This window comes from Mesoplodon mirus (assembly GCF_964341445.2).
Source record: "Mesoplodon mirus genome assembly, chromosome: 6".
Classification (NCBI taxonomy): Eukaryota; Metazoa; Chordata; class Mammalia; order Artiodactyla; family Ziphiidae; genus Mesoplodon; species Mesoplodon mirus.
The window spans coordinates 117,315,998-117,342,680 of NC_138982.1; the positions used below are offsets into that span (position 1 = coordinate 117,315,998).

The 26,683-nt window shown below is 35.4% G+C and overlaps 1 pseudogene across 1 annotated transcript; it reads right to left on the reverse strand.

Annotated features, from left to right (window-relative positions):
* Positions 1–1,429: 1,429 nt before the first annotated feature.
* Positions 1,430–3,148, reverse strand: LOC309806495 (serine/arginine-rich splicing factor 6-like; annotated as a pseudogene). Its single transcript has one exon. The product of its transcript is annotated as a serine/arginine-rich splicing factor 6-like (transcript).
* Between the last annotated feature and the right edge of the window lie 23,535 nt (positions 3,149–26,683).

The following is a 26,683-nucleotide window of genomic DNA, read 5'->3' on the forward strand; positions in this document are numbered from 1 at the left end:
ACAAGAGAACTTTGGTCAAAGCCAATTCTTAAAAGTAACTTGTCCTTAAACATAATTTGAAAGGCAGTGGAGGCTTGCTTCCTCATTTAAGAGTCCTAACTTTTGTTTTTTCAAACAGGCAAAACAATGAACTATAATTACAGGTACCAGTTTCTTCTCTCAAGATCTGAAGTTTATATTGAAACAAACAAACAAACAAACAAACCATATTTCCTATGAACATCTAAAAAAATATATATCTAAAGCATCAAAGAAAATAAGGTCTTAGAAGAAGCATCAACCTTTTGGGGCACTATGTTCCTAAGATTAGGCTCTAAGATTTCATAACAGGAAGCCCAGAAATTATTAGAACAAGTCTTTTTACATGAGCAAACACTCCCAGTTACAGTATCATTTTGGCCTCTAGATCTTTGACTCAACCTTTTTCACATAGTCTCAATTTTACTAGGCTTGTCTTCTGGATTATCTGAACCTACAAACCAACTATAGATTATGATGCTTTCTAGGCACACCTGCAGCACAATGAGTGATACCCACCACATCCTAACACTACCCAGCCCTTAACACCTTATATAGAGTGACAGCTCCCAGGAAGATGTTAAAGCTGAGCCATATAACCTACATCTTGATTTCAGACTAAGATTAATGAGTGCTTTTAATGAAATTACCGTATTTAAAGAATCTGGATATATATATATATATATATATATATATATATATATATATATATATATATATATATGGTAATTCATTTCTCAAACTGCAATCTCAACTAACTAGGCTTAACGGATGTATGGACTAATTGGTAACCCAGTAACTCCTACCAATTTGCAGTATTATAAAATTTGGTTCCCACAGTATTCATTACCCTTCATGATGAAGTACAAAAGTTTAGGCTTAACCCGTTTAAATTTTTTCCAAGCCAACCACATAAAGTTTTACAAGGATGATCTAACCAATTATCACAGAACCCCACTAACTAAAGGGGACTGATTGTTAGGTGGAATTTTACTTTAATCAGTAACTGATTTATCAAGCAATCTGTTTTAAGTGCCTGTTAAGGATCTTTCAGTAGAAAATGCAATAATTGCTTTTCCATTTTGAATAACACACCAAATTTCTGATCAAAGAAAGGTTACTTCCATTTTTACAGAACAAACATTAGAGACCACGGAATCTTATTCTAACAAAACACTAATTACAACGACCACTTCCAGAAAGTGGGATTACCAGGCTGGATAAGGTCCCAAGTAATAGGAACTATTTTTTGAAGAGCTCAATCAATTTGTTTGAAAACGGTTTCATTATTTTAAAAATCTATTAATTTAGGCAAAATTGTATAACAGGTCGACCATAAAATCTTTTATTTTTAACTTAACCTGTTTAAGGGGCCAATATGACTTTGGTAAATTTGAATAACAAGACAAAATAATGTTATCCAAATTGAATAATTTATTGCTGGTCTGAGACTTGCCTTGTTTTACACTTAAGTAGAATTTACATTATTTCCACAGATAGCAGATAATCAATATTTAAAGGAATTTAAGAGTGACCTATTCAATAAGGCAGTCATCTTGGTAGCAAACTTTTATTGAAATCTTACATAACTCAAGCTTTATAAAAAGCCAATATAATTGGAAATTGGGTTCTCCCTCTAAAGCCCTAAGTGTTCAAAGTTTGAAACGGTTAATTTAAAGTTAAGCAAACAAATATAACAATGACAGAAACCGCTGCAGCAGATCCTGCTGAAATACTTAAAAAAAAAAAAAAACTTAAATGAGCTTAATCTTTACAAAAGTTATTTTAGCTCAAAAGCTATAAAATCAAAGTTATCTTAATTCTACAAAGGGAGAGGATCTTTGACTTCATGCCATTTCTTTAGAACCTCATCTTTTTCATCAAATTTAGCTACAAATCCAATTTTTGTATGCCCCCTTTTTCGGGAGATTCTTCTTGCAGAAGAGGCCAAGTACAAACGTGGAAGAGTAACTTCCTAAGCAAGTAGGAAAGTGTTCCGTAATAGCGTGCAAAGAATGTAGAGTTCTGGGTTAATCTCTGGAGCTCGATCTGGATCGTGACCTTGACTTTGAATGAGATCTACAACGGGATCTTGAAGCTCTTTTTGGTGGAGGGAACACAGAACGGCCTTTGAGGGTAGTACAGGTAGGGGTGAATTGGAACGAGAATGGCTCCTTGATCTAGGTTTTGACTTTATATCACCTTCCCCATTTTCTTTGGGGGAATGAGATGGAGAAAGAGACCTACTTCTAGACTTCTCATATTCATCCTTCGATCTGCTCCTAGAGCGCGAACGGGAGCCTCGATCAGACTTAGGTTTAAATTTGCTTTTTGATCTAGATTTCCTGCCTTTTGAACGAGAACGTGATTGACCTTTGCTCCGAGACCTGGATTGGGAGCAACTTTTTGAGATACTTCGAGATCTACTGTGGCTGCTCCTACGACTTCTACTTCGTGACCTTCTGTTAGTCCGTGACCTTGATCTGCTTCCAGAATGAGACCGCCTGTGGCTTGTTCGTGGTTAATCTTCCATTAGTCTAAATACTTCTCCCATTGATTTCCATACAGTCCGGCTTATCCAAAGCACGCTTCATGTCCGAGTAGGAGCGAAACTCACTGACGCCTTCATTTGTGTGTTCTTCATGAGCATCCGCATAGGTTACCTCACCTGCTCCTCTCATGAAATCCTTTAAATCTCTCCAAGAGCAATGACTAGAAAGGTGTTCTACAATAAGCCTGAATTCTGCACGTACAGGTGGTCCAGATTCGCCTCTGCCAGAGGTTCTCCGACTGCCGTATCCGCCTCCACCACTGCAGCTTCCGTAGCTGTAGCCGCCACGCTCGCAGCGTGGGCCCCCGGCATGCTCCACGATCACGTGCTCCACGATCACGCGCTCCACGATCACGCGCTCCACGATCACGCGCTCGCCTCAGAGCTCATTGCTGTTCAGCCCATACACGGCATCACCGGCGTCGCGGGAGTCTCTGAACTCCACGAAAACGTACCCCCTTTTTAAGGTGTATTTCGAGAAGGCGGCCATAGCCACTGAAAAAGCGCTGGATGTCCTTCTCCCGGACGTTGTAGCTCAGGCATCCTATGTGGACGCGTGGCATGTCCGTGGCGGGCGAGGGGCCCAAGGGCCGGCTGTCGAAAGGCGGACCGCAGAGGCAGAAGCCGCGGGGTGGGGGCGGGGGCGGGGGCGGGGACGGCGAGAGCCCGGACACTCACCTCCCACTGCAGCGGCGGCCGGGTCCAGCCGCACGTTCAGCTTTGTGTATTTTTGACTTTTCACTTTCTTCGTTGCCTTGTGGCTCTCCGCACCGCACACCATCGGTCAATTTAAAACCTGTAAGTGCATCTGAGAGTAAATTGGACATAAATGAATAATCAAGAAACTGCACGTGTTCCTTTGGAGACATTTTAGTTTTTCTGCAAGTGACAGGTGGAACAAATTGTGTTCACTGCAAAAGAGAAGGGAATGAATGTTTGACGGAAAGGAGTTACCTGTTCACTTGTTAACTTTTCGTAGAGTTCAACCATTAAGGAAAAAACTTATTTCTTACTCACTGTATTCCTAACACATAACATAGTATCTGACACAGAATATGTATGTAATAAATATTTTTAGCGGTTTTTAAGTAAAGGAGAAAAGAAAAGCTTAGGTTTTATATGAAAAGATATACAAGAGAGATCAAAAACAATGTGTGTATATTTGGTTGGATAAACTGAAAATCCCCAGTATCCCGCTTTGTTTTGAAAAAAAAAAAAAAAAGAAAGAATCCAGGTTTTGTTTGTTTTTTTGTTTTTGTTTGGTGATTGGAAACAAAGGTAATATATTAAGGAGTGAAATAATAAACACACCAATTTCTTAAAGTCAAAATAGCCCCAAGAATATGGAAATAAATCAAGTGGACTTAAAGCATCATTTTTTCCCTTTCATCTGAACACTTTGTTGAATTGCAGAGAAATAGAAAGTCACAGAGTGGGAAGGTCGGAAGGTATGAAGAAACCAAATTTTAAACTGAATTAAAAGAAGAACTATAATTAGCCACAAATTAAGGAAAACTACTGACTTGAACACCCCAGATTAGAAATAGTTGACATCAAAGGATGTAGATCAACTAGTAAGAGTGTTTATTTTCAAATAGAAGGTCAGGGAGAGAGGAACAGCACAAAGGGAGAGCAATTTTGAAATAAGGTAGAAATGAACAACCATGAAAAGAGAGAGAAAAGGTCGAATTTAGGTGCTTTCTTCCGTATCACTGTTTTAGGAAAAAAATGCAAAATAATAACACCACCTCTGACTTATGTGTGTGTCTGAGACTGAGGGCTGATCTGTGCTGTCATTAGTCAGCTGTTGCTATGGAAAACCACTGAGGAAAAGAGAAAAAAGGAAGGTTAATATGCGTCCAAATATTCATCTATCTGCCCCCTGGGTTTTCTCAGTAATAAGCAAAAGTAAATTTTAAAATATCCCCTTCTTGAGGGAAAATACAGTCCATATGTCAATCTGATGGTAAAGAAACTGAGTTGGAGGTAAGATTTCAAGGAAAATTGACACTCAGAAGAACTTTATGGAGGGTTACAGAAAAAGAAAAAAGACTTAAAAGAATAAAATGACTTTCCAAAGGCATCAACAAAAATCATCTATGATTTTTCAATAATAGAGATTAAAAGGCCAATGATAGCATCTCTTCAACAGTGTATTTATTTAATATCTTAATTTCTAACATTGTACAAATAACATTTTCCAAATGAATATTTGTTGGGATAATGAGGAACATCTTGACACACTAATGAAATGCAATTACTAGGCTTTTCTGCAGACCCAGCTGAATGAAGAACGATTCTTAGCTGCTCTGTGAATTTTACCAGTTTATTCTCAGTCTGGGATTGCATCTTATGCAAAGCTGAAGGTTGAGGAGGTGAGGAGAGGTTCAGGTGAGCCCAAGGCTACAGGGGAGATTCTTAATTGTGACTGAGTGCCTGTAAAACTTGGCCCCAACCTGATCAAACTTCTAGACGTAATTCCCAGCTTATAGAAAATACAGGAAATAGAGAAACATGTTAGATGATATCATGAAGATGGAATGATCAAACTCTAGAGTGTGGGGAATAACAGGACAAAGGACACAAATTTGTCAACAAATAAATTGAAATAAAAAATAAGAGAGAAAAGAAAACTAATAAACTAAAAGAGACTGTGACATACCAAAAAAAATGCAGTGAGAAAACCGTGTTAGATACTAATTCAAATAAATCAATTCTAATAAAACATTTATGAGACATCTGGTGAAATTTGAGCACTAAGTATTTGATTACCTTAAGACATGATTGTTAATAGTTTTAGGAATGTTAATGATACTATGTTTCAAAAAGTTTTTACATTCTGAAATTTTTAAGGATGGAATGATATGATGTCTGGGAATTGTTTCAACATTACCTGAGGTGGAGCTAAAGTGGGTAGGATTACAGATGAAATAAGGTTGGCACAGTTTGGTAGTTTAAGCTGGGTAATGGGAACATGGAGTTTATTACACTAACCTCTCTCTCCTTTTTTTTTTATATTTTTCAAACTTAATAAAATGAAAAGCTCAGTGAGAGCTATAAAGATGAAATTAAATAACAAAGAAATTCACTCCATGACATAAAATTATATTAAAATATTTGAACAATTTTTAATTTTTCTAGTTTTCCCATTTTAAATTATGCAAAATAACTTGACCATTTGTTACTTCATTTTAAGGAAGGCAAAGGTTGAGAATGGAAAACTGGAGAGTTGTGCAATCAGAGTTCAAAGAGAAGTTAAGTGGGAGGGAGGGAGAAGCATGAGGGAAGGGATGTGGGAACAGATGTATATGTATGACTGATTCACTTTGTTATAAAGCAGAAACTAATAAAAAAATTAAAAAAAACAAAAAGAAGTTAAAATCATGGAGTTTGCCTTCCCACCATGTGTTTTAAATTTCTATTAATATAAAATTCATATTTCTTATCATGGCTTAGAAGGAGTTCTGATCTACCTCTAGCTACTGCACAAATTGCCAGAAAAATTGATCTTCCCTGATCATCCTTTCTAACTCCTTTGTCAGGCTTTATTTTTCCTCCTAGCACTTATCCCTAAATTAAATTATGTGTGTGTATTTCTGTTCATAGGTTTCCTTATTCTCTCTCTAGAATGTAACATTCATGATGACAGTATTCTGCTTTGTTCATGACTGTAACCCTAGCATTTAGAACAAGGGTTAGCCCATATTAGGCACTGAATAAATACTTGCTGCAAATGAATTCTGAAATCCAAACGTGTATTTATGAGAGATAGTTGCCTGGGCTTTGTTAGAATTATTATTTTTATTTATTTATTTTTTTGTGGTATGCGGGCCTCTCACTGTTGTGGCCTCTCCCGTTGCAGAGCACAGGCTCCGGATGCACAGGCTCAGCGGCCATGGCTCACGGGCCCAGCCGCTCTGCGGCATGTGGGATCTTCCCGGACCCGGGCACGAACCCGTATCCCCTGCATCGGCAGGCGGACTCTCAACCACTGCACCACCAGGGAAGCTCTAGAATTATTTTTGTGATAGGGAGCTCACAACTTCATGGAGCATGCATTCCATTGCTGGACAGCAGCCATTGTTGGAAAGTGCTGCCTCCTATATTAGGCAGAATTTTTCTTCTACTTTTCACTCACTGCTCTTAATTCTCCCTTCAGGTGCTGTATGAACATTGCTACCATCTGTATTGAATAAGGATGAGCTCCTTTCCTCAGTGAACGTTTGGCCAAAGGTGTCCTCTTGCTTGGAGTGCATACTAGTGTTTATTTGGGACCCATAAACAGTTATCATTCAAAGTCAAGCTGCCATTCTGGAGTGCTGCCAGGACCAGGTCTGGTGTCCATTGAATCTCTCCCTCTCTCTCTCTCTCTCTCTCTCTCTCTCTCTCTCTCTCTCTCTCTGTTTCCACTGCATCAGGGGTGGGTAAAATTTTTCTGCAAACCCTTGGAACAGAAGGGGTATGATTGAATCTCATTTCCCAGAGAGTAGAGGTCTCCACCCTTGAAAGTCATATGTTTAACAGAAGGAGCCCTAAGATGATACCACTTTGGCCTACCTTCCTTTTTTTTTGAGAAAAGCTACCCTTACTACAAAGGCAACTTCTCTTCTAAGGATAAAAAGGTGACTTTCTGATACCAATCTCATTAGGGACAGAAATAAAACAAAACAATAACCCAGTTCACCATATGGACTTCGTATATGACTTCAATATGGGCCTTAACAGAAAAACTATAACTTGTTCATATATACATCACCTTATATCCACTCTATAAAATAAAAGGGCCATTTGTCTCCATGGGTGAAGAATCCAGACAGGACTAAAATGACTGGGATTAGAAATATGCCACTAACTTACTATGTTAATAAACTCAGAGCAATGTAATGAACAGGAATTCCTAAAGAGGGTTCATATCAACAATACATTTTACAAAAAAAAAAAAATATTGACATGTTTTCTTTCTAATACATTGTCAGAATATCTGGAACTTTCCAGAATGTGTGGAGGAATGATATCCCATCAAGTTTTCTGAGTGGTGGAAGGATAGATTTGCTTTGCCAACTTGTTACATAAGAAAAACATATGTCAAACCAAGGGTACTCTGAGACTACTGAATTTGTACTAAAATAAATAGATGAATGATTATTTGAATATTTCTAAAGCATAGATAAACATGTTTCATCTATCTAGCTGATGTTTCTAAAAAGAAATTTCCTAACAGTTTTTTATGAATAAAGCAGACAAATTTTCATTGTCACACGAATGAGAAAGAAAGAAACAAAAAACAGAATTCTTAAGAGCTCCAAATTGTTTCAGGAAATGTATTATGTATTTAATTTATTTTTTCATAATATTGATACTTCAAAATAGATACACAATCTCTATTTTACAAATAAGGAAACCTCAATTAAGAAATGCAACCTGCCAATGGTCTCATGAATAATTAATGGTCAATTTAGGTTTGAACCTATTTCTAATTAGTTCCATCATAATATGTTGCCACATTAGTGCATTTAGGGAATATTAAAGATGAGCATTTTAGGGATAATACATTCATGGTTTTAAGAGAATCAGAAGTAACTAAAATTAACAGTGACAAATTTGTGTGTGAGCATATGTATCTTACTTTTATGAACTGAAATCCACACAGTACTTTAAATCTGTAGGAACTTTAGCTCTCTACTATGACTGGATAATAACACAACTTTTCTATTTCTGATGTCATCCTTCACTCTAGATAAGTGAAACACACACGTGCATGAAGAAAAAAACATCCCAGGGAGTGTTCATTATGCAACCTTTTGTAAATTGTTCTTTATGGAATGTTGTATGCTACTGAAGGATTGAAACATATATGTGGCCACAACTTTGAATTCCTATTAAGAAGAAAGATTAGAGAGGTTCTCTTCTAAAACTGAGGGGGCTCTGGAGAAGGATGGTAAAGTGACATACTCTAGACACAGACTAGAATTCTGTTTCCTCCACATACTAGGTATGTGACATTGGTGAGTAAATACACTAAGTAACCATTTCTCATTTTGTAAAATATGGATAATAATAGTGCATGTCTCATAGGGTAATTAAGGATTACATAAATTGATGTAAGCAAACAACTGAAAATAGTGCCTGGCATGTTATGAACACTACTTAAATGTTAGTTGCTATTATTACTATTATGCTCTTTTATGGCTGAATTCAAAGAGTTTATTCTAATAGAATGAAGAGACTCTCTGTAAAGGGAACTTCTGTCTTCCAGTTTCTGCAAGTGTTAAATTTAACATTTTCTGTCTCCAAACACTAGACTCTTCTTTGAAAATCATCAGGTAACACATTTATTTTATTAATATTTTTTATAAAAAACTCATAAAAGCTATCTCGTAAAGCATCAAGAGTTATATGGCTAGGGTAATATTTTACACTTACAAAATTTAATCCAGTTTTATAAATAAACTCACACTGATTGTGTTATTTGTGTTTAGATTTCCCAGACATCTAAAAAGTATTATCTTCACAGAACTTAAAACAGGATTCTGTTTCCATGAAATAATTCTCTCTTCTGATGTAAAACACTTAAGTCTACTTAATATATGCACTTTACACAATTTTTATTTACGTTGATTTGTAATTATTTGCTAATTTATGAAATAGGAAATGTCATGTGAACACATAATCCAAAATTTACTCCAAAGCAAAGAATCCACATCATTATTTTTTTAATTAATATTTGCTTGACATCAAAGGCTCAAATTCAAAATTCATATACTTTAAAGATGTTTGCAAACCTTAATATCATGACTTTTATGATAATGTTTCTGACTAATATTACCAAAATTTAAAATAGATATCCAATTCCTTACTTTTAGGTAATATTGTAAACTACCACCACATTTAGTTTTACATCAATTCCTCATTCAATCATTCATTCACTCACTTGTCCATTAATCACTGATCAAACCTTCTCAGACAGCAAGGAGTGTTCCAAATTCTCAAGTTTTTTGTAGAACAAGTAACATTTCATGTTTAACTGTTTTCAGATAGCCAGTGTATTTTAATTTAGGGGTTTGTAAAGTAATATCATAAATACCAGCTTATCTGATAAAATTAGGGTAAGAACATGCATAAAATAATTATAAATGAAGAACATTTTATTAAATGCTCTAATGGAGTTTCAAAGTATGGCAGGAATAGTGATTGATAGAAAAAAAAATACAGTGAAGAGGATTGGGGAAGGCTTCATGAAGAAAAACTGCTTTTGAGTTTACCTTTGAATGACTGGGACAGAGTTTTAGTTGCTAGAGAACAGAAGAAACAGCACAAATTAAGATTCAAAGGCAAGTAAGTACGAGCTGTATTGAAGAATGATGTAATGCAGTGCAGCTGGCACATAGATGCCACTTGGGCACAGCACAGTATGAGACTAGAATATTAGAAATAAGTCAGTCTGGGAAAGGGCGTGTGTGCCATGCTGTAGAATATATAGAGTTTCCATTTGGTAAGCAAGCAGAAGTCAGCAAAGGCTTTTGAACCATACAGAGACCCTTGGCAGAGCCTAGTTTTAGCAAGATGACAGCCATGGTGGTGAGGAATGGATGTGCTCACATGCACGGGGGTCAGTATTGCTATTCAGTCTATTACCGCTCCTTTATCAGTCCTTTTCAAAAAGGAATTTCTGTTTCTGTGACTTACTATGATATCCCCCACAAGTCACCTACAAACGTATAAGTATATAAAGTGTAAATATTCACTTACATCCATTGGGCAGAAAACAACTTTTTTTGATCTTTTATTGATGACATGTTGTAATGGACTCTTAAGTTTGCCGTGACAAAATATCACAAATACGGTGGCTCAGAACAACAGAAATTTATTCTCTCCCACTTCTGGAGGCTACATGTATGAAATCAAGGTGGTAGCAGGCCCATGCTTTTTCTAAAGGCTCTAGGGGAGGATTCTTCCTTGCCTTTTTCTACCTTATGGCAGTTGCTGGTAAACTTTGGCATTCATTAGTTTGTAGATGCAACTCCAATCTCTGTCTCTGTCATAACATGGTATTCTCCTTTCTTCCTGTTTCTTCTCCTCTTCTTATAAGGACACCAGCTATATTGGATTTAGGGTCCATCCTACTCCAGCATGACCTCATCTTAACTTGATTACATCCTTAAAGACTCTATTTCCAAATAAGGTCACATTTACAGGCATCAGGGCTTAGAACTTGAACATATCCGCCTGGGGGACACAATTCAACTCATACCACATATATATAAGATTTTAAAATGTGATATTCAGACACTTCTGTAGGGAAAAATGCTAAACTATCTCTAAGAGCCTTGCACAAGTTACCTATTACTGAGAAGTGACTGGTAGGTGCTGCGGCCATGGAACCCCAGCACCTCGCTGAGGAAAGAGCAGATGATTTTTGTCTGATTCTTCTGGAAAAACCTAACTCATATGTGCTGTATTTTGCTGAAAGGTCAAGTCACCAGTTGTGTTTTATTTATTAATTGATTTAAATATCAGATTGCTTAAGGCAGTTAGTTATAATCTAGGAAAGGATCATTACTTTTATCAAAGTGAATTCTCGATTCTTTCATCATACTGTTTTCCAAATGATTCTTGTCTCCAATTTCCTCTTTCCCTACTTCTGAATCATCATTTATCCTGTTTCTCAATTTCTGCCCATTTCCCACATACAAAGATAAAGCTCCGTGTCAACTGCAAACATAAAAAAATATGTGTGGTTTCCCATCTTCCAAGTTAATGAGGAAATGTGAAGCAATACTACTCCTACTGCCCTAAAATAAAGGCTACCATCAATAGCCATGTTAGGAGCTAAGCCTGCACTAACCAAACTGTTTCCACAATTTAAACAGTATTTTCTAAACTTACTGATGAACATTTAGTGAAGGAAATAATCAGAAGTGATGATAAAGTATGCCTACCAAATTTCAATCTACCAGAACTATCTCTTTCAACTGAGAGTGGATTGGTCTGATGGGTGTCATAGCTCTTCAGAATCATTAGGTGCTGGCCATTGCTTTCTGCCTCATAGTGTCTCTCCTTCTCTCTCTCTCTCTCTCTCTCACACACACACACACACACACACACGCACACATTCTAAACTAATTCTTATTTATGTCTCTTATCAAGTCAAAATTTATTTTTCTGCCACAGAATAGTGCACTCCAACAAGTGCACAAGTGTATAGTGAACATCTTAAATACTATAAAATATTGTTTTGCACATTGTTTAAAAGTGTTCTCATTGGCCAGACACTGTAAAGCAAAATGTTTGTGCTACACATATTTCATTACTTACTGTTCTATCCAAAATTTAAATCATTGTCATTTGTCAGATTAGCAGATAAAGAGAGAGAAGGATATGAAAAAACAACTACTCTGTTTATGCATCATGGCAAATAATAATCATTTTTTTTTGCAAGAAACAGTAAATTTGAGCTTAACTCTGGTTATAGACATTAATGATTTTCATGATGTCTTTGAATACAAAAGAAGAAAGTAACAAAAACTCATTGTGTTAAGTGAATTATTTAAAAGCTAGAATTTTTAAGGAGACTGTTAGAGAATGTATTGAAATCAATCATCTATATTTCACTGGTGAAGTTTGCCATTTTTCAATGGTTGGTTTAATTCATTTTGTTGTCCTTATTTAGAAGTCCTGTATACCATTCAAATAAAGATTTTGATTTTCCCTCCACATAGAACCTGCTGTCTTGTTTCAATCGTCACAATACTTCTATTTTGAAAATATATAAAGCATATCCCCAGTTTTTGCCTAAGTAAAATGTTAATTCTGGACATTAGCTTTTATTTTATTTATACAGGTAGAGCACTTTTACATTTGTCATAGTAAATAAGTTTAAACCAATAAGCTTAAAATAGTCCTAATTTAGTAGGGCATAGGGAATTTAGACTTCAGTGGGGAAAAAAAGGTGCATTCAGCACATATTGCCATAAATTTGTTCAGGTGGAACAGGATTGGGTGACATAATAGTCAAGCAGTAGGCATGGTGTGACAGCTTATAGACAGACATGGAACTTTGAAGAGAGGAGCAGCTGTATTATGCTGTATTCTTCAATTAAAGCTATTAAGGCAGAAGGAAATCATCTTCACTTCCACCTTCATGATTCTGGGCTGTCTCTGCATTGTCTTAATAAAGCCTGATGTACTATATATTTCATCATGACAAAACATAGTTGATGTCATGAACATTTTAAAATTATCACTGTATAATATATGCTTTTGAGAAATACTGTATTATTATAAATGTTCAAACTCTTATTTTGAATTATATTGAAGATCATGACAGTATATTTTAAAAATGTTCTCAGTGGCAAATGAGTCATTTTGAAGACTACCTTTCTAATTAATTTCACAAGAGTTGAAGTTTCTTTTTAATCTCTTCCAAAAATTATAAAAATAACAGCTTCTCCCTTGGAGTTACGAAAGGTAAAAGCCACAATAAGTCAAGCAAATGTACATCACTCAGAAGCCATTTCTATCTTTATGAAAATTAGAGTGTAAAAATGATGGGGGTAAATGTGATAGACACTTCCACCCCCCTGAGTATACGTGTCTCTACATTACTCTTTTGTGCCCTGTCAACATAAAATATTAGAAAAATTATAGCCCTATGTTTAATTCAGGATTTAAGCTTTTATAATTAAACATTTTCCATTCATTAAGAGGAATATTGTTTAGGATAAAGAAAAAAATATATATAGAAGCAATGAATTCTGGAAAGACCTTGGTTCAAATTCCAGCCCTGTCACTTATCAGCTGAGTGATTTGAATTAAAATGAAAAGATTGCCAGTGTTAGACTTGGGACTATTTTTCCACTACTGTCTCATGGGCCAAAAACAGTGCCTGTCACACAATGACACTTAATACTACCGGTTGAATAGAAGAATGACTGAATGAAAGCTCTTGGAAGAAACTTAGCATGGTATTTGTAAACTCCTTGGTATTACATCCTTTCTGACTTTGACTCTTCACAGCTCCTTCACTTTCCACAATAACAGGTTGGGATAATATAATCTACTGAAATTTATCCATATTGTAATATTTGGGTTCAATTATTACATGTAGCAGAGTCCTTCATTCCCTTTTAAAAAGACAAACTAAGAGTAACCATATTTTTCTAAAATGTAATGCAAAATAAACAATCCTTCACAAATTTTGAAAGAACTTGAAGAGAAATAGTTCACATGTATCTTTCCAAAATAAACTTATCTTTCAAATTGATAAGATCTAGTGTAAAGTAAAAAAACTAAATAATTCTGATACACAGAAGTAGAATGAACAACTTACAAATAGGTGTGATAATAACTTTTTTTTTTAATATTCATTTCTAGCCTTTCTGATATTTTGCAGGATAAGTTATGGGTCCCATGACAAATATGCTTCCCAATCCTCCCTATGGTGTCCAGCCAGGCCTGCTAGAGTTATGACACAGACTGGAAGCTGGTGTTTATAGAACAAGTCAGGAGATGATTCATAGCTCCTAAAAAACAGCACTTCTTTTAAGTAAAGCTATCCTGGACAGCTACCATTTTATTATAATATCATACTGTTTTATTCTTTCCTTGTTCAAAATTAAAGAGAAAGATATCAAACAATTTTGAACTATGTAATTACCATATGAAAATGTCCAACTCCCAACTTTATCTTCCCAGAACTGACTTCAATAAAATAAAAATTACCTTTTATCTCATAGATTTTTGAATCATGCGCAGAGCTTGCCGATCTGTCACTCTCTCACACAAAACTAATGTGACTGCCATTGTAAAGAACATAGCTAACATGCCCCCCCCATCTCCCTTGGCTGCCAAGGAATTTACACTTTACAGGAAAGCAGGGACCTCAGTGCTGACTTTGTTTTTGCAGGGCCCCTTCCCATATGGCTCTAGGGTGATTAGACACTTCAGGAATCACCTCACAGCTGTCCTTATATAGCCATATAATTCTTTCTATCTTTTCCTGCAAAATTAACTATTTCTACTGTTTTCTCACCCTCTGGTTTTAAAAATAATTTTTTTCCTCAGTGTGTTGGTGTTTGACTCTCTTTTCTGGATAAAAGGAAAACCAAACCAAACCAAACCCTGAGTTTGCCAACTTTTTATCTGGTCTTGGAGTAGATAAGTTTGTCTCTGTTCTTTGTTAAGAGCATTGTGTCTCTGTTCTTTAGGAAGTCTGGTAATATGTCTTATTTATTTCTATGTCAATACATACCTGGACTAGACTGGAATCACTAGTAAACAAGAGAGAATCCACAGTTGGCAAAATAAGGTGAAATTCTTTGTCTTCATTGTGGCTCCCAGGGGGGATTTTTGGAGATGACATTGATTTTAGGAAACTTTCTCTTATCAATGTAGTATGAAACATACTATTTGAAATGGGTGTTGAATTGCACGTGTGTGTGTGCACAGATATATTTACTAACCCTAGACCCCTTCATTCAACATTTGGTTTAATAGTTACACAAAAAGAATATGGCTGCAGGAAGAATGATTCCCAGAGTTATTGTATGTATTTATTTAAAACTGGTGAAGACGTCTCAAAGACTGATTGGGATGTTCAAAGCCCGAAGCTGCTGGCTTCTCCATAATGATTGTGTAGAATGAATAACTTAGGACTTGAGAAATGTACTGCTGAGATTCAAGGGATATATCTTTGTAAGTAAGAAGTGGAGTGTATTCTTCAGTTGATGTAGGGGTAGACAGTTGGACAATGAGATAGAAAAGATAAGTTTAGGAAGGAAGTTGTCAATAAGAGGACTTCTATGAGGGATAGCTTTTATTTTTTCCTACTCCCATTTTCTTTGAACTCTGGGAACAATCATTTTTAGCATCCAAATTTAAATGTTTTTCCTCCTATACCAATTTTCTCCTACATTTCAGTAAATGGTACTGCCCACAAAAAGCCTTATGCTGAAGGGAAACTGAGGGAAGGATCAGTACAGGCTTGTGTGACCTTCTAAACGTCAGCACCCCAACAAGGTCAAGGGGATGATTAATTTTGGAGCTCCAGGTGATGGGCAGAAGTAAAGCCTACGTAGCCCTGTGAGTGGCAGGAAGGAGAACTGGATGAGTAGAAGTCAATGGGGTTTATACAGATCCATGTATAGAAATGAGACAGACTCCCTTTATTTCCTAAAGGTAGTAGCATGTAGAAGGGGGAACAGATGCATACTTGGTTACAAATGCATTTCACTTATTATTAAAAGCAATTTTATTATTTAGTTATTTTTTCCAGCTTTATTGAGGTATAACTGCCAAAGTTTTATATGAAAGGTAAAATGTGATTTAACATATGTATACATTATGAAATGATTACTATAATCAAGTTAATTAACGCATCCATCACCTCACATAGTCATTATTTTTTGTGTATGTACTAAGAACACTTTAGATCTACTCTCTTAGAAAATTTCAAGTATACACGACATTATTATTAACTGTAATCAACATGCTGTACATTAGATTCCCAGAGCTATTCATCTTATAACTGAACGTTTGTGCCCTGTGACCAATATCTCACTATTTCCTCCATTTCCCAGCTCCTGGCAACCACCATTCTACCCTCTTTTTCTACAGTTCAATATTATTTTTTTTATATTCCACATATAATTGAGATCATACAGTATTTGTCTTTCTTTGACTGACTTATCTCACTTAGCATAATGTCCTCCAGTTTTGTCTAGGTTGCTGTAAACAGTAGGGTAAAGAAAATGTGATACACGCACACATATATAGACATGTGTGTGTGTATATATATATACACACACATACATATATATACACATGTATATATATATATATATATATATATATATTTTTTTTTTTTTTGAAAATATGTGCCAAAGATTTTTAAGGTACTGGAATTACAACAGTGAACATAATATTGAATATTTCTTCCTCCTTGAGCTTATCTTCACATTTAGGAGGCAGACAGTAAGTGAATAAACAAATAGTCTATTAGTAAGGTTTCTCCAGACAAAATAAATATAATAAACAAAAATAATAAGATATACCTATATCTTTATTGATATTGATATCAATATAAATATACTGAGAGAGAGATTTTAAGGAATTGGCTTATCTGATTTTGAGGGCTGGCAAGAACACAATTCACGAGGAAGGTCAACAGGCTGGAAGTTGTGGCAAGAGTTTATATTGCAGTTTTAAGTCTGAAGGAAGTTGAGGAAGAACTTCTTCATCTTAGGGAGACTTTAGTCTTTTCTCATAAGGCCTTCAACTGATTAGATAAGGTCCACTCACATTGTGAAGGGTAATCTGCTTTACTTAAAGTCTACTTACTGATTTAAATGTTAATTACCTGTAAAAAATACCTTCACAGTAATATCAAGACTGACATTTGACCAAGGAACTGGGCATAATAGCCTAGTCAAACTGACACATAAAATTAACCACCAGAGGGCCTCCCTGGTGGCACAGTGGTTGAGAGTCCACCTGCCGATGCAGGGGACACAGGTTCATGCCCCGGTCCGGGAAGATCCCACATGCCGCAGAGTGGCTGGGCCCGTGAGCCATGGCTGTTGAGCCTGCATGTCTGGAGCCTGTGCTCCACAATGGGAGAGGCCACAATGGTGAGAGGCCCGCGTACCACACACACACACACACACACACACACAAAATAAATAAATAAAAATAACCACCACAAAGAGAAACAGGGATAAGATTTTAGAAAAGGCAGTCAAGGAATTCCTCTTACAGGATGGGACATCTAACCAGAGACGTAAAAGAAGTGAGGGAGTGAGTCTTGAGAATATCTAGAGGAAAGTCTTTCCAAGTAAAGGAAGGACTATGTACAAGGGCACTGAGGCAGTAATATCAGGCAGTGTTTGAAGAACAACACTATGTCCACTATGGCTGAAGTGCAGTGAGCCCGGGAAAGAAAAGATAAGATGAAGAAGCACCAAAGGGGCTATTTGGCCTTTTAAGGACATTTCTGTTTCTTTAAGAGCAATGACAAGTTACGTAAAGTTTTGAGAAATAACCTGCATGACCTGACACAACTATTAAAACGTTCTTTCTTGCTATTATGTGATGAATAAACCATAGAAAGGCAAGAGTGGAAGCTGAAAGACAAGCCAGGAGTCTCTGACAAAACTGCGTTGGGAGTTTGGGATGCCATGGTGAGAACTGGTCAGATTCTGGACATATATAGAAAATAGGCAAGAGGATTTGCTGATGTTTCAAGTAAAGGTTGTAAAAGCACTAGCGAAATCAAAAATGATTCTAAGGTTTTTTTTTTAATTTATTTATTTTATTTTTATTTATTTTTGGCTGCGTTGGGTCTTTGTTGCTGCAGGCGGGTTTTCTCTAGTTGCGGCAAGCGGGGGCTACTCTTCATTGTGGTGGCTTCTCTTGTTGTGGAGCATGGGCTCCAGAGGGCAGGCTCAGTAGTTGTGGCACACAGGCTTAGTTGCTCTGCGGCATGTGGGATCTTCCCATACCAGGGCTCGAACCTGTGTCCCCTGCACTGGCATGCAGATTCTTAACCGCAGAGAAGCCCGCTTCTAAGGTTCTGAGACTTGGCAACTGGATGAATGGTATTGCCATTTACTGAGATGAGGGATCACTGGGATGGAATGTAGGGAGTCAAGATATCAGCTTGGAACGTGTTAACTTTAAGTTGAGATGCCTATTAGATATCCACATCGAGACATCAAGTAGGTAGATGGATATGAATCTGGGAAACAGCAGAAGTAAATTTGGCAGTCATTGAAATATAGAGGTATTTAAAGACTTTACTATTGGGTTAAGTCATCTAGAAACTCAAGTTGGATTGAGAAGATAATAAGTCTGAGGCTAGAATTTAGGACGCTCACACTTTAGTTTTCTACATAAAACACATGAACATCGTCAAGGTCCAAAAAAAAATTATTGGGTCTTTCACTGATACTGCATTATAGATTAATTAGGGTCATTCTGTATTTTTAAAATTCATCTTTTCACTTTTCCCCTAAAATGCCATTATATTTACATTTGAACTTAAAGAATGAAGAGTGGGATTTTTTAGGTGAGGATGGAGAAGTGGGTATGGAATTGGGCAGTATGTTAGACTTTATATATGAATTGATATAACTGTTACAACAATCGTGGATTTGCAAATTTTCCCTGGTGAGGTAAAACAGTTTGTCTGTCATGCAGCATTTTACCAGAAATATAAATGCAGACTCCAAAGACAATTTTGGAAGTGCTTCCATTATACAATGTTACTTTGCTGACTTCCTGGACTTTACAATATGGCTGTTAACCAAATTCATTATGAAATATTAATAGGTGTATATTTCATGAAATGCTATAATTTCATAGAAACATAAAACCATGGATAATTAAGAAATGTCCATAGATTTTCTAAATTCCTTTTTAAAAAATTAATTAATTAATTAATTTTTGGCTGCGTTGGGTCTTCATTGCTGCACGCGAAACCATGGATAATTAAGAAATGTCCATAGCTTTTTAAAAATTCTTTTTTAAAAAATTAATTAATAAATGTATTTTTGGCTGTGTTGGGTCTTCACTGCTGCATGCACGTTTTCTCTAGTCGTGGCGACTGGAGGCTCTTCTTCATTTTGCGGTGTGCAGGCTTCTCATTGCGGTAGCTTCTCTTGTTGCAGGGCATGGGCTCTAGGTGCACAGGCTTCTTGATATAAAAATAAAACCCAGACAGGCACTGGATTTCACACATATATTTCGTATTTTATATTTGGATAGCATCAGTGTTCTCCTTTACAGGCTATGTAAAATACCTACTCTAAAACCCCATTATGTGATCATTTTCACCCAATATTCAAGGACTAGTATAGCATAACTGGTTGACCATATGTTTCTCCCATATGTTTGATGAAGCTTGAAAAGAAAAAACAGCATGTACAATATAAAGGAACTAGATAATAGTCTACAGCCTAAATGTAATATCTAATATTATATAAAAATATAATATCTAACACCAGAAAGCAGAAAGATTTATGATTGTCAGTGAGCAAATGATTAATCATTTAATCATGTCTAAGTTAGTAAGTACTTTACTATAAGACTTTAAGTTTCAATCACTTTTAACTTATTGAATGTGAGGTTGTTTGACTGCATTAAGACATGACAGGGCATGTTTCAGTACTCCATTAATACACAACTCAGGCACACTCAAATATCTTAAATGACTTAAAGCAGGTATTAATTAACCAATAAAACATAACCCAGAGCAACTGAAGGCTCCTGCATTCTTTTTATGTCTTAAACTCTGGAATAAGATGGAAAAAGAAAAGAATGAAGACAAAGTGCTATTAAATAAAGACAAATTCAGGGCACTGCCAAAGAGAAGATTCCATAAGCTATTATTATATGTCTTCATCTGTTTTCAGATGTTGACCCCAAACACATATGTGGGAGTATTTTTTCTCTTTTTAAGAAATTGAACTAAAATTTACATAACACAGAATTAAACGTGTATTTAAAGTTTATAATTTAGTACACAAAGTGGCATTTAGTACATTCACAATGTTGGGAAGCCACCACCTATATCAATTCCATATTTTCATCACTCCATAAGAAAACTCTGTACCCATTAAGCACTCACTCATTCCTTACTCCTTCCAGCCCCTGGCAGTCACCAATCTGTTTTCTGTCTCTATGGATTCAACTATAATGGATATTTCATATAAATGGAATCATACAATAGTTGTTCTTTTGTGTCTGGCTATTTCACTTAGCATAACATTTTTGAGGTTTTTCCATCTTGTAGCATATATAAGTACTTTGTTCCTTTTTATGTCTGGATAAATATTCTATTGTATGTATAGACCATATTTTGTCCATTCATCCATTGATGGACATCTGGGTTGTTTCCATCTTTTAGCTATTGCAAATGGTGCTACTAAAAAATTCGTATACAAGTATTTTAACCATTTTCAATTGTTTGGGGTATATATCTAGGAGTAGAATTGCTGTGTCTTGTAGGTGTACTGTTAAAAGCTGATTTCCTTTCAGTTTTGTGTTATTATCTCAATATTTTAAATTCTTTTATTTGTGGAATAAACTCAAGAAATCAAGGTTTTTATAAAAAAATAAAGGAGAGGAATTGAAAATTATTTTCTACTATGGAAACTCTTCATGAGAGCTTCAAAACTGAGAAGAAAGAGGAGATCCATTCAGTATCATACAGCAGCAGAGATGAAAACTTACTTTGGAAGGAGTGTTAGGGCCAGCAATTGAAGTTTGTACTCTAACAATTTCATTATTTTGGGTTATAGAATATGGGTCAGTAAATGGATGCAGACAGAGCAAGAGAGTGTCATAAAGAGAAAACTTGAAGGCATCCACATAATGTAAGATGTAAATATAAAGCATATGGAATTTGAAAAAGTAAGAAAACAAACATGAAACAACAATAATATGTTTAATATTTATTGGAAGAGGATGAAGTTTCTGAAAAGAATAGGATGTGGAGAAATAAGACCAGAACAATGATCTAAAGCTATCTGTTTATATTTTGATATCTTGGTCTCAAAAAGATTTCATTGGATGAACTTTTCTTACTATAAATTTCTTATTTTTTTGTCTATATATTTTTGATTTAGGTGCTAGGATATATTAACACCACAGGTTTGTTTCAGAGAGACAGTGGCAAAATAGAAAGCGCCAAGGGTCAGGAAGGCTTGTGTTGATGGGGGAGCTTAGCAACTTGAAAATATCCAAGAAAATAAAAGAAGAGAGGGAAGTGCTATCATTGACAGCAACAGTCAAATAAACTTTTACCCACATATAAATATTGAGACAGTCACAATACTATGCATATGTGCAAAAACATACCCAAAACATACCATTCTTTTTTTAATTGCTTTTTTCCCATTTTCAACATGGATATTTCCTCCAAGAATGTAAACACTCTTACTCTAAAGCATATTTTACTATTTATTTTAATGAAATTATAGAAAAGTATGAAAAATTTAAAATTAAATTATAAAATATAATTATATACAATTACAAAAGAACTATTTCAAATTGTTAAAATAATTTCTAAAAAGTATATAACTATAAACATGCAGTTATTGTTTATAAACATACAACTATAAACATATAAAAATAACTATCAATATATTAAAATGTGTATAACTATAAAATATAAATGCCATTCAATTATTTCCTATTTTATGTGTTTGTTCATTTTAGTGGTAAAAGTTGGACAATCGGTCAGAAAATTTAAGTTGGTTGAATGGAGGTCTTCTATTTAAGGAGAAAGCAGCCAATGTAAATGGTTCTGGCTAAATTAAGGAGGAAAACTGATATAAACATGCAGGAAGAGTGAGACATCGAGAAGTTAACTGCATGACAGCAAAACTTAGGGATAAAAAAATCGGAATGATTATTTTTCCTTTCTTTCACTGTGCCCTTTTGTAAACTAAATGTCAGAGTTCTTGTCTATGACAATCTTGCCATCTAAGACAGACTATGTGCAGTAAATTTCCTGGAGACCTGAAGTGAAGAATGACCTTAAAAAGATTTTTTTTTTTAATGCTACCATAAGAAGCCAACGGACCAAGTGCAAAGACTATGAAAGAACGCACATGGTCTGAAGAAGTGAACACATAAAAGAGTTTATATCTAATACCTTTAATATACCAGATAGTATTATGTTGATCAGTGCAGTTAATTCTCACCTATTTACAATAATAAATATTGGAAACATATTGATAAAATGCACAGATTAAAAAGCCTAATATGGCCCCAAATTGAAACCACATTTATCATTAAGCCTGCATTTTAAAAGTATTAATAACACCTCACAACACTGGATTATGTTTTTTTGTTTTTTGTTTTTTTCATTTTGTTTTATTCACAGTCTCCAGTGCCACATCTGACAAAACACTGAAGAGAAAGAAAAGAGGGAAGATAATGAGATTTTCATAATCTGGAAGTTAAGGTTCTCATTTCAGAAGAAAGCAATGTTGACTGTAATAAAAACATTCTCTTGAGTAACTTTTCAATGTAACTATGGGCATAATACCTAAACAAAGATTTTTTTTTAAAGTAGAATATTTTTCTAATTAGTGTTATATATACCAGGAGTTCTTTTTTATTTTTTTTAAACTTTACAGCTTGGCCCTTCAAAGGATGGAAATACTCTAAAAGGCAGGCTGCTTCAGAACACACTGCTGTGGAAGATTGTGTGCAGAGCTGTACCAGATGAAGAAAGGATTCAGAAACCTCAGGACCTTGCTAGTCCGACACCACCGCTGCCTGACTGAATCACTCGGCCTCGGACTTGGCGCCCAAACCCTCAGTGCGTACACCAGGAGTTCTTTAAAAGAGTCCATACAAAGCAGTATATTTCTGAATTTCTTTCCATCCAATTCATTCTGTGTTTCCAACCCGAGGCAGCTGACTAGTAATTTCCAAGTTTCCAATTTCTAAATCTCCGATGCATTAAACTTCATAATGTTTCATAAGTCTCCCCCTTATTTTCAATTGTAATAAATTACCTTAATTAGTATTGTGCAACCATTATAATTTGAACATAAAAGTCTTTGAGGCATGGATCATACACTAAATAGATACCATATTTTCTGTTCACAAGATAAATACATTGTTGTCAAAAGTGAAATACCAAAGCATGAAAGAATTGTAATATCATACATTCTCTTTCTAAGAATAACAGATAGTAGCTATCATTCTGAGATTCAGAAAACTGCTAAAACAGGAAAATAGACCATCCTTTAGAATTTGCCCTCATACGTTTATTTTGATTTTTCTAATATTTGAGAAGACTTTCACTGATCCTTGCCAAATGCCATCATAAGACATTTCAAAGATATATGAGTTTTCATTATCACATAACCAGAGATTTTCTGAGTAAACATTTTTTTTTTGGAAAATATTTGTTAGAAAATCTGTGCAAAACACCTCAAAGGCCTAACCTCTCTTACATAAAGGATATGTGTTACATGTAAGTCACCAATGCAATTCAAAATTGTCATAACTCAATGTACCTCAATCTTATATATGAAGGATAAAAATCTCTTTGCATAAGCACAGGTCATTAGCCTAGAAAGGGGTATATCATCTATGTCCCGTTGATGAGAGGCACTGATGATATGCTCCTCATCTTACAGACTATCTGTACATGATCTAGAACCTGGACATTTATTTCTTCAGAGAACAGTTCCAATATCATCTGTTCATTTGATAACTCCCTAGTGGTTGCAAAGTCCTTCCCAGCCAAAAACTACATCTATTTATATAACACTTTGAAGTCCATAAAGCATATTCACATGTGTTATGCCACCTGATTCTCCCTGAAGCCTCTGGTGATAACATAGGGCTTATTTTGCAATTTTACAATTAACAGACAGGAAATGGAGTGAGACAATGACTTGCCCACAATTACGTAGCTGGAGAGTGACAGAGCTGAAGCTCAAACCACATCTGAAGAGTGACCTCTGATATTCTTTCTACTCTTCCATGATTTGGCCTGGTGAGAAATTATGGAATTAAGAATGGTAATCACTACAGAAGTGTAATTGGAACTAGAGTTCTAACAGTTTTACTTCAGTTATCAACCCTTACCTTTGAAAGGCATTTTAGAAAAAAGCAGAGATGTGTAACTTTTGATCAGAAAAATAGATGATACCTATTTTTCAAAACAGATTCAAAAGACTCCAGAAAGTAGTTAAAGCAACAAGTGAGGCGAAGATCTTTTCATGTTTTGTGGAGGGGCCAACTGGTGTATCATTTCCTTATATTAAGTTAGCTTGAGCAAATGATGTGGAAATAAGTGTCCTTTTAAGAGACACAAATAAGTGAAAATGTTGCCTGTGAATATGACACAGAATTTTACCATCAATCTTAGCAAAATTATCTTTAAGATAGATAGAAATCTGTTTCTTTTATCCTTTTCCTCTTTCCTTTGACTGTCACTAAATTAGATAAAATGTTTCCTTGCTAGCCTGTAGGGATATACCAATAAAGAACTCACTATCTAACATTTGAAATGATAAGTTAGAGACACAAAAGTATTGGGTGTAATGTCAGCATACCTCTAAATTAGATAACCTAATACAAATATCCAGTTCCTCATCACTGCAGGTATTTTTGTTCTAGGTTTTAGGAAACTTAACCTATACCTGTTGGAAAATTAAAATGCACTAATTTCAACTTATCCTTGGGAAAAAGGAGTGTTTTGATTTTAATTGCTGATTACCACATCTCTGTGAAGTTTCCCACGTTGCAATGTAACATGACTGTGAGCTCATTGAGAATAAGGGGCTGTACATTCCTACCATGTAACATGTTCCTCACCACACAGCAAATCCTTCAATCGGTGTTTTTTTGTTTGTTTGTTTGTTTGTTTGTTTGTTTTTGAGGTATGCAGGCCTCTCACTGCTGTGGCCTCTCCCATTGTGGAGCACAGGCTCCGGACTCACAGGCTCAGCGGCCATGGCTCACGGGCCCAGCCCCTCCGCGGCATGTGGGATCTTCCCGGACCGGGACACGAACCCGCGTCCCCTGCATCGGCAGGTGGACTCTCAACCACTGCGCCACCAGGGAAGCCCCTCAATCGGTGTATTTTAAATGAGAATAAGTTCAAATGTATGATGTAGACTTTGACTTTCTGGTAAAGATGATATGGATTCAGCATATGGTAGTTCCATATCCAGTATCTATACACTGGTTACATATGTGACTTGTATGAAGAAGGTATAATTAATCCTTATTAATAATGAGAGCTAATGTGTTACTGGTAGAAAAGAGCATATACAAAATAAAGGAATTATTCTATAAGCTCAAAAAACTTATGCTATCATATCTTTCAGCAAATTATTTCTCAAAACACTTTTAAAATATCTTTAACTATACACGACCATAAACACTATAGTTCCTATTAGCATTAACTTTTGAAAATTAACAAAAAAGCCAATAAAACAGTGTCATATACAGCAAGGAAGTAACTTAACATGTTTCTGTCTATATCCTTGAATGAAATTTACCATTTCAAATACTGATAATTTTTTTAATGAAAATATTAATTTGAGGATGTTGGAAACTGGAATTATTCCTGAAAACATCACATTAAGTAACTGAGTTGGTGATAAATTTTACATAAAATCCAGCTGACCTAATTTTACAAATGTCGTGGAATTGCAGATGAAGATATTAACAATTCTTTTATTAAAGGATAAAGTGTCCATAATATCCAAGGCAATATGCTGATTAAAGCAGGTGCAGTGGAAGATAACCCATAAGCTTCATAATTCCTTGGATAATAGATCAGTGATTCACTGTAATGTACTTATTAAGCAATATGGGAAATTGGGTCAAATTAAACAGTGAGATAAAGTTGTTCATATATGACATGACTTGCCATGGAGACAATCAAAGTGACATTTCTTAACCTAAGTCTCTAGAGATAAGATACTTAGCATCAAATTAGTCAGTTACCTAACCTTTTGAAAAATCTATAGCTGTGATCAGTAAAAGAAAATTGCATTAGGAATGGGCAATTATGATGTATAGTACAATTGTAGGGGACAAGTTTTCTTTCTAATAGTAAATTGAAACTCTGCCTTGTTGAAGAAATAAGGGCTTAGAAAAAGGCTCTAATGGTTATTTGCATAAAATAATGTAACTAACTCACATACTCATGCTGTCTGTTCTGGATGGCAATGATAAACTCTAACATTCATGGAAGCACAAGTCCTCAGAGGGCCATTCTAAGATTCTAATAATTGGCTATATCAATCATACTTTTGTCAGCTTTTCTGAAACAGAAATATTTAACTTTTCCGTGAGGAAAATCATTCATTTTGCTTTGAAAAGAATGACAGGAAATAAAAGCATATCTGTACAGAGTGACTCTATGTTGGTTATTAATTAGGGTCACCATCAGGGAAACTTGAAAATAGTTGTTTTAGTAGGGGGTTACAGGGCAGCTTCTTAGATTTGGCACTACCTACACAAGTACCATTGTATAAATAAATAAGACTTTCTTTCTATGGTTACCAAATTTAGCTGAAGTCTGTGGGCCTTAAATATAAGTCTGATTGATACAATCACTTTAACTTTGGGTAACTG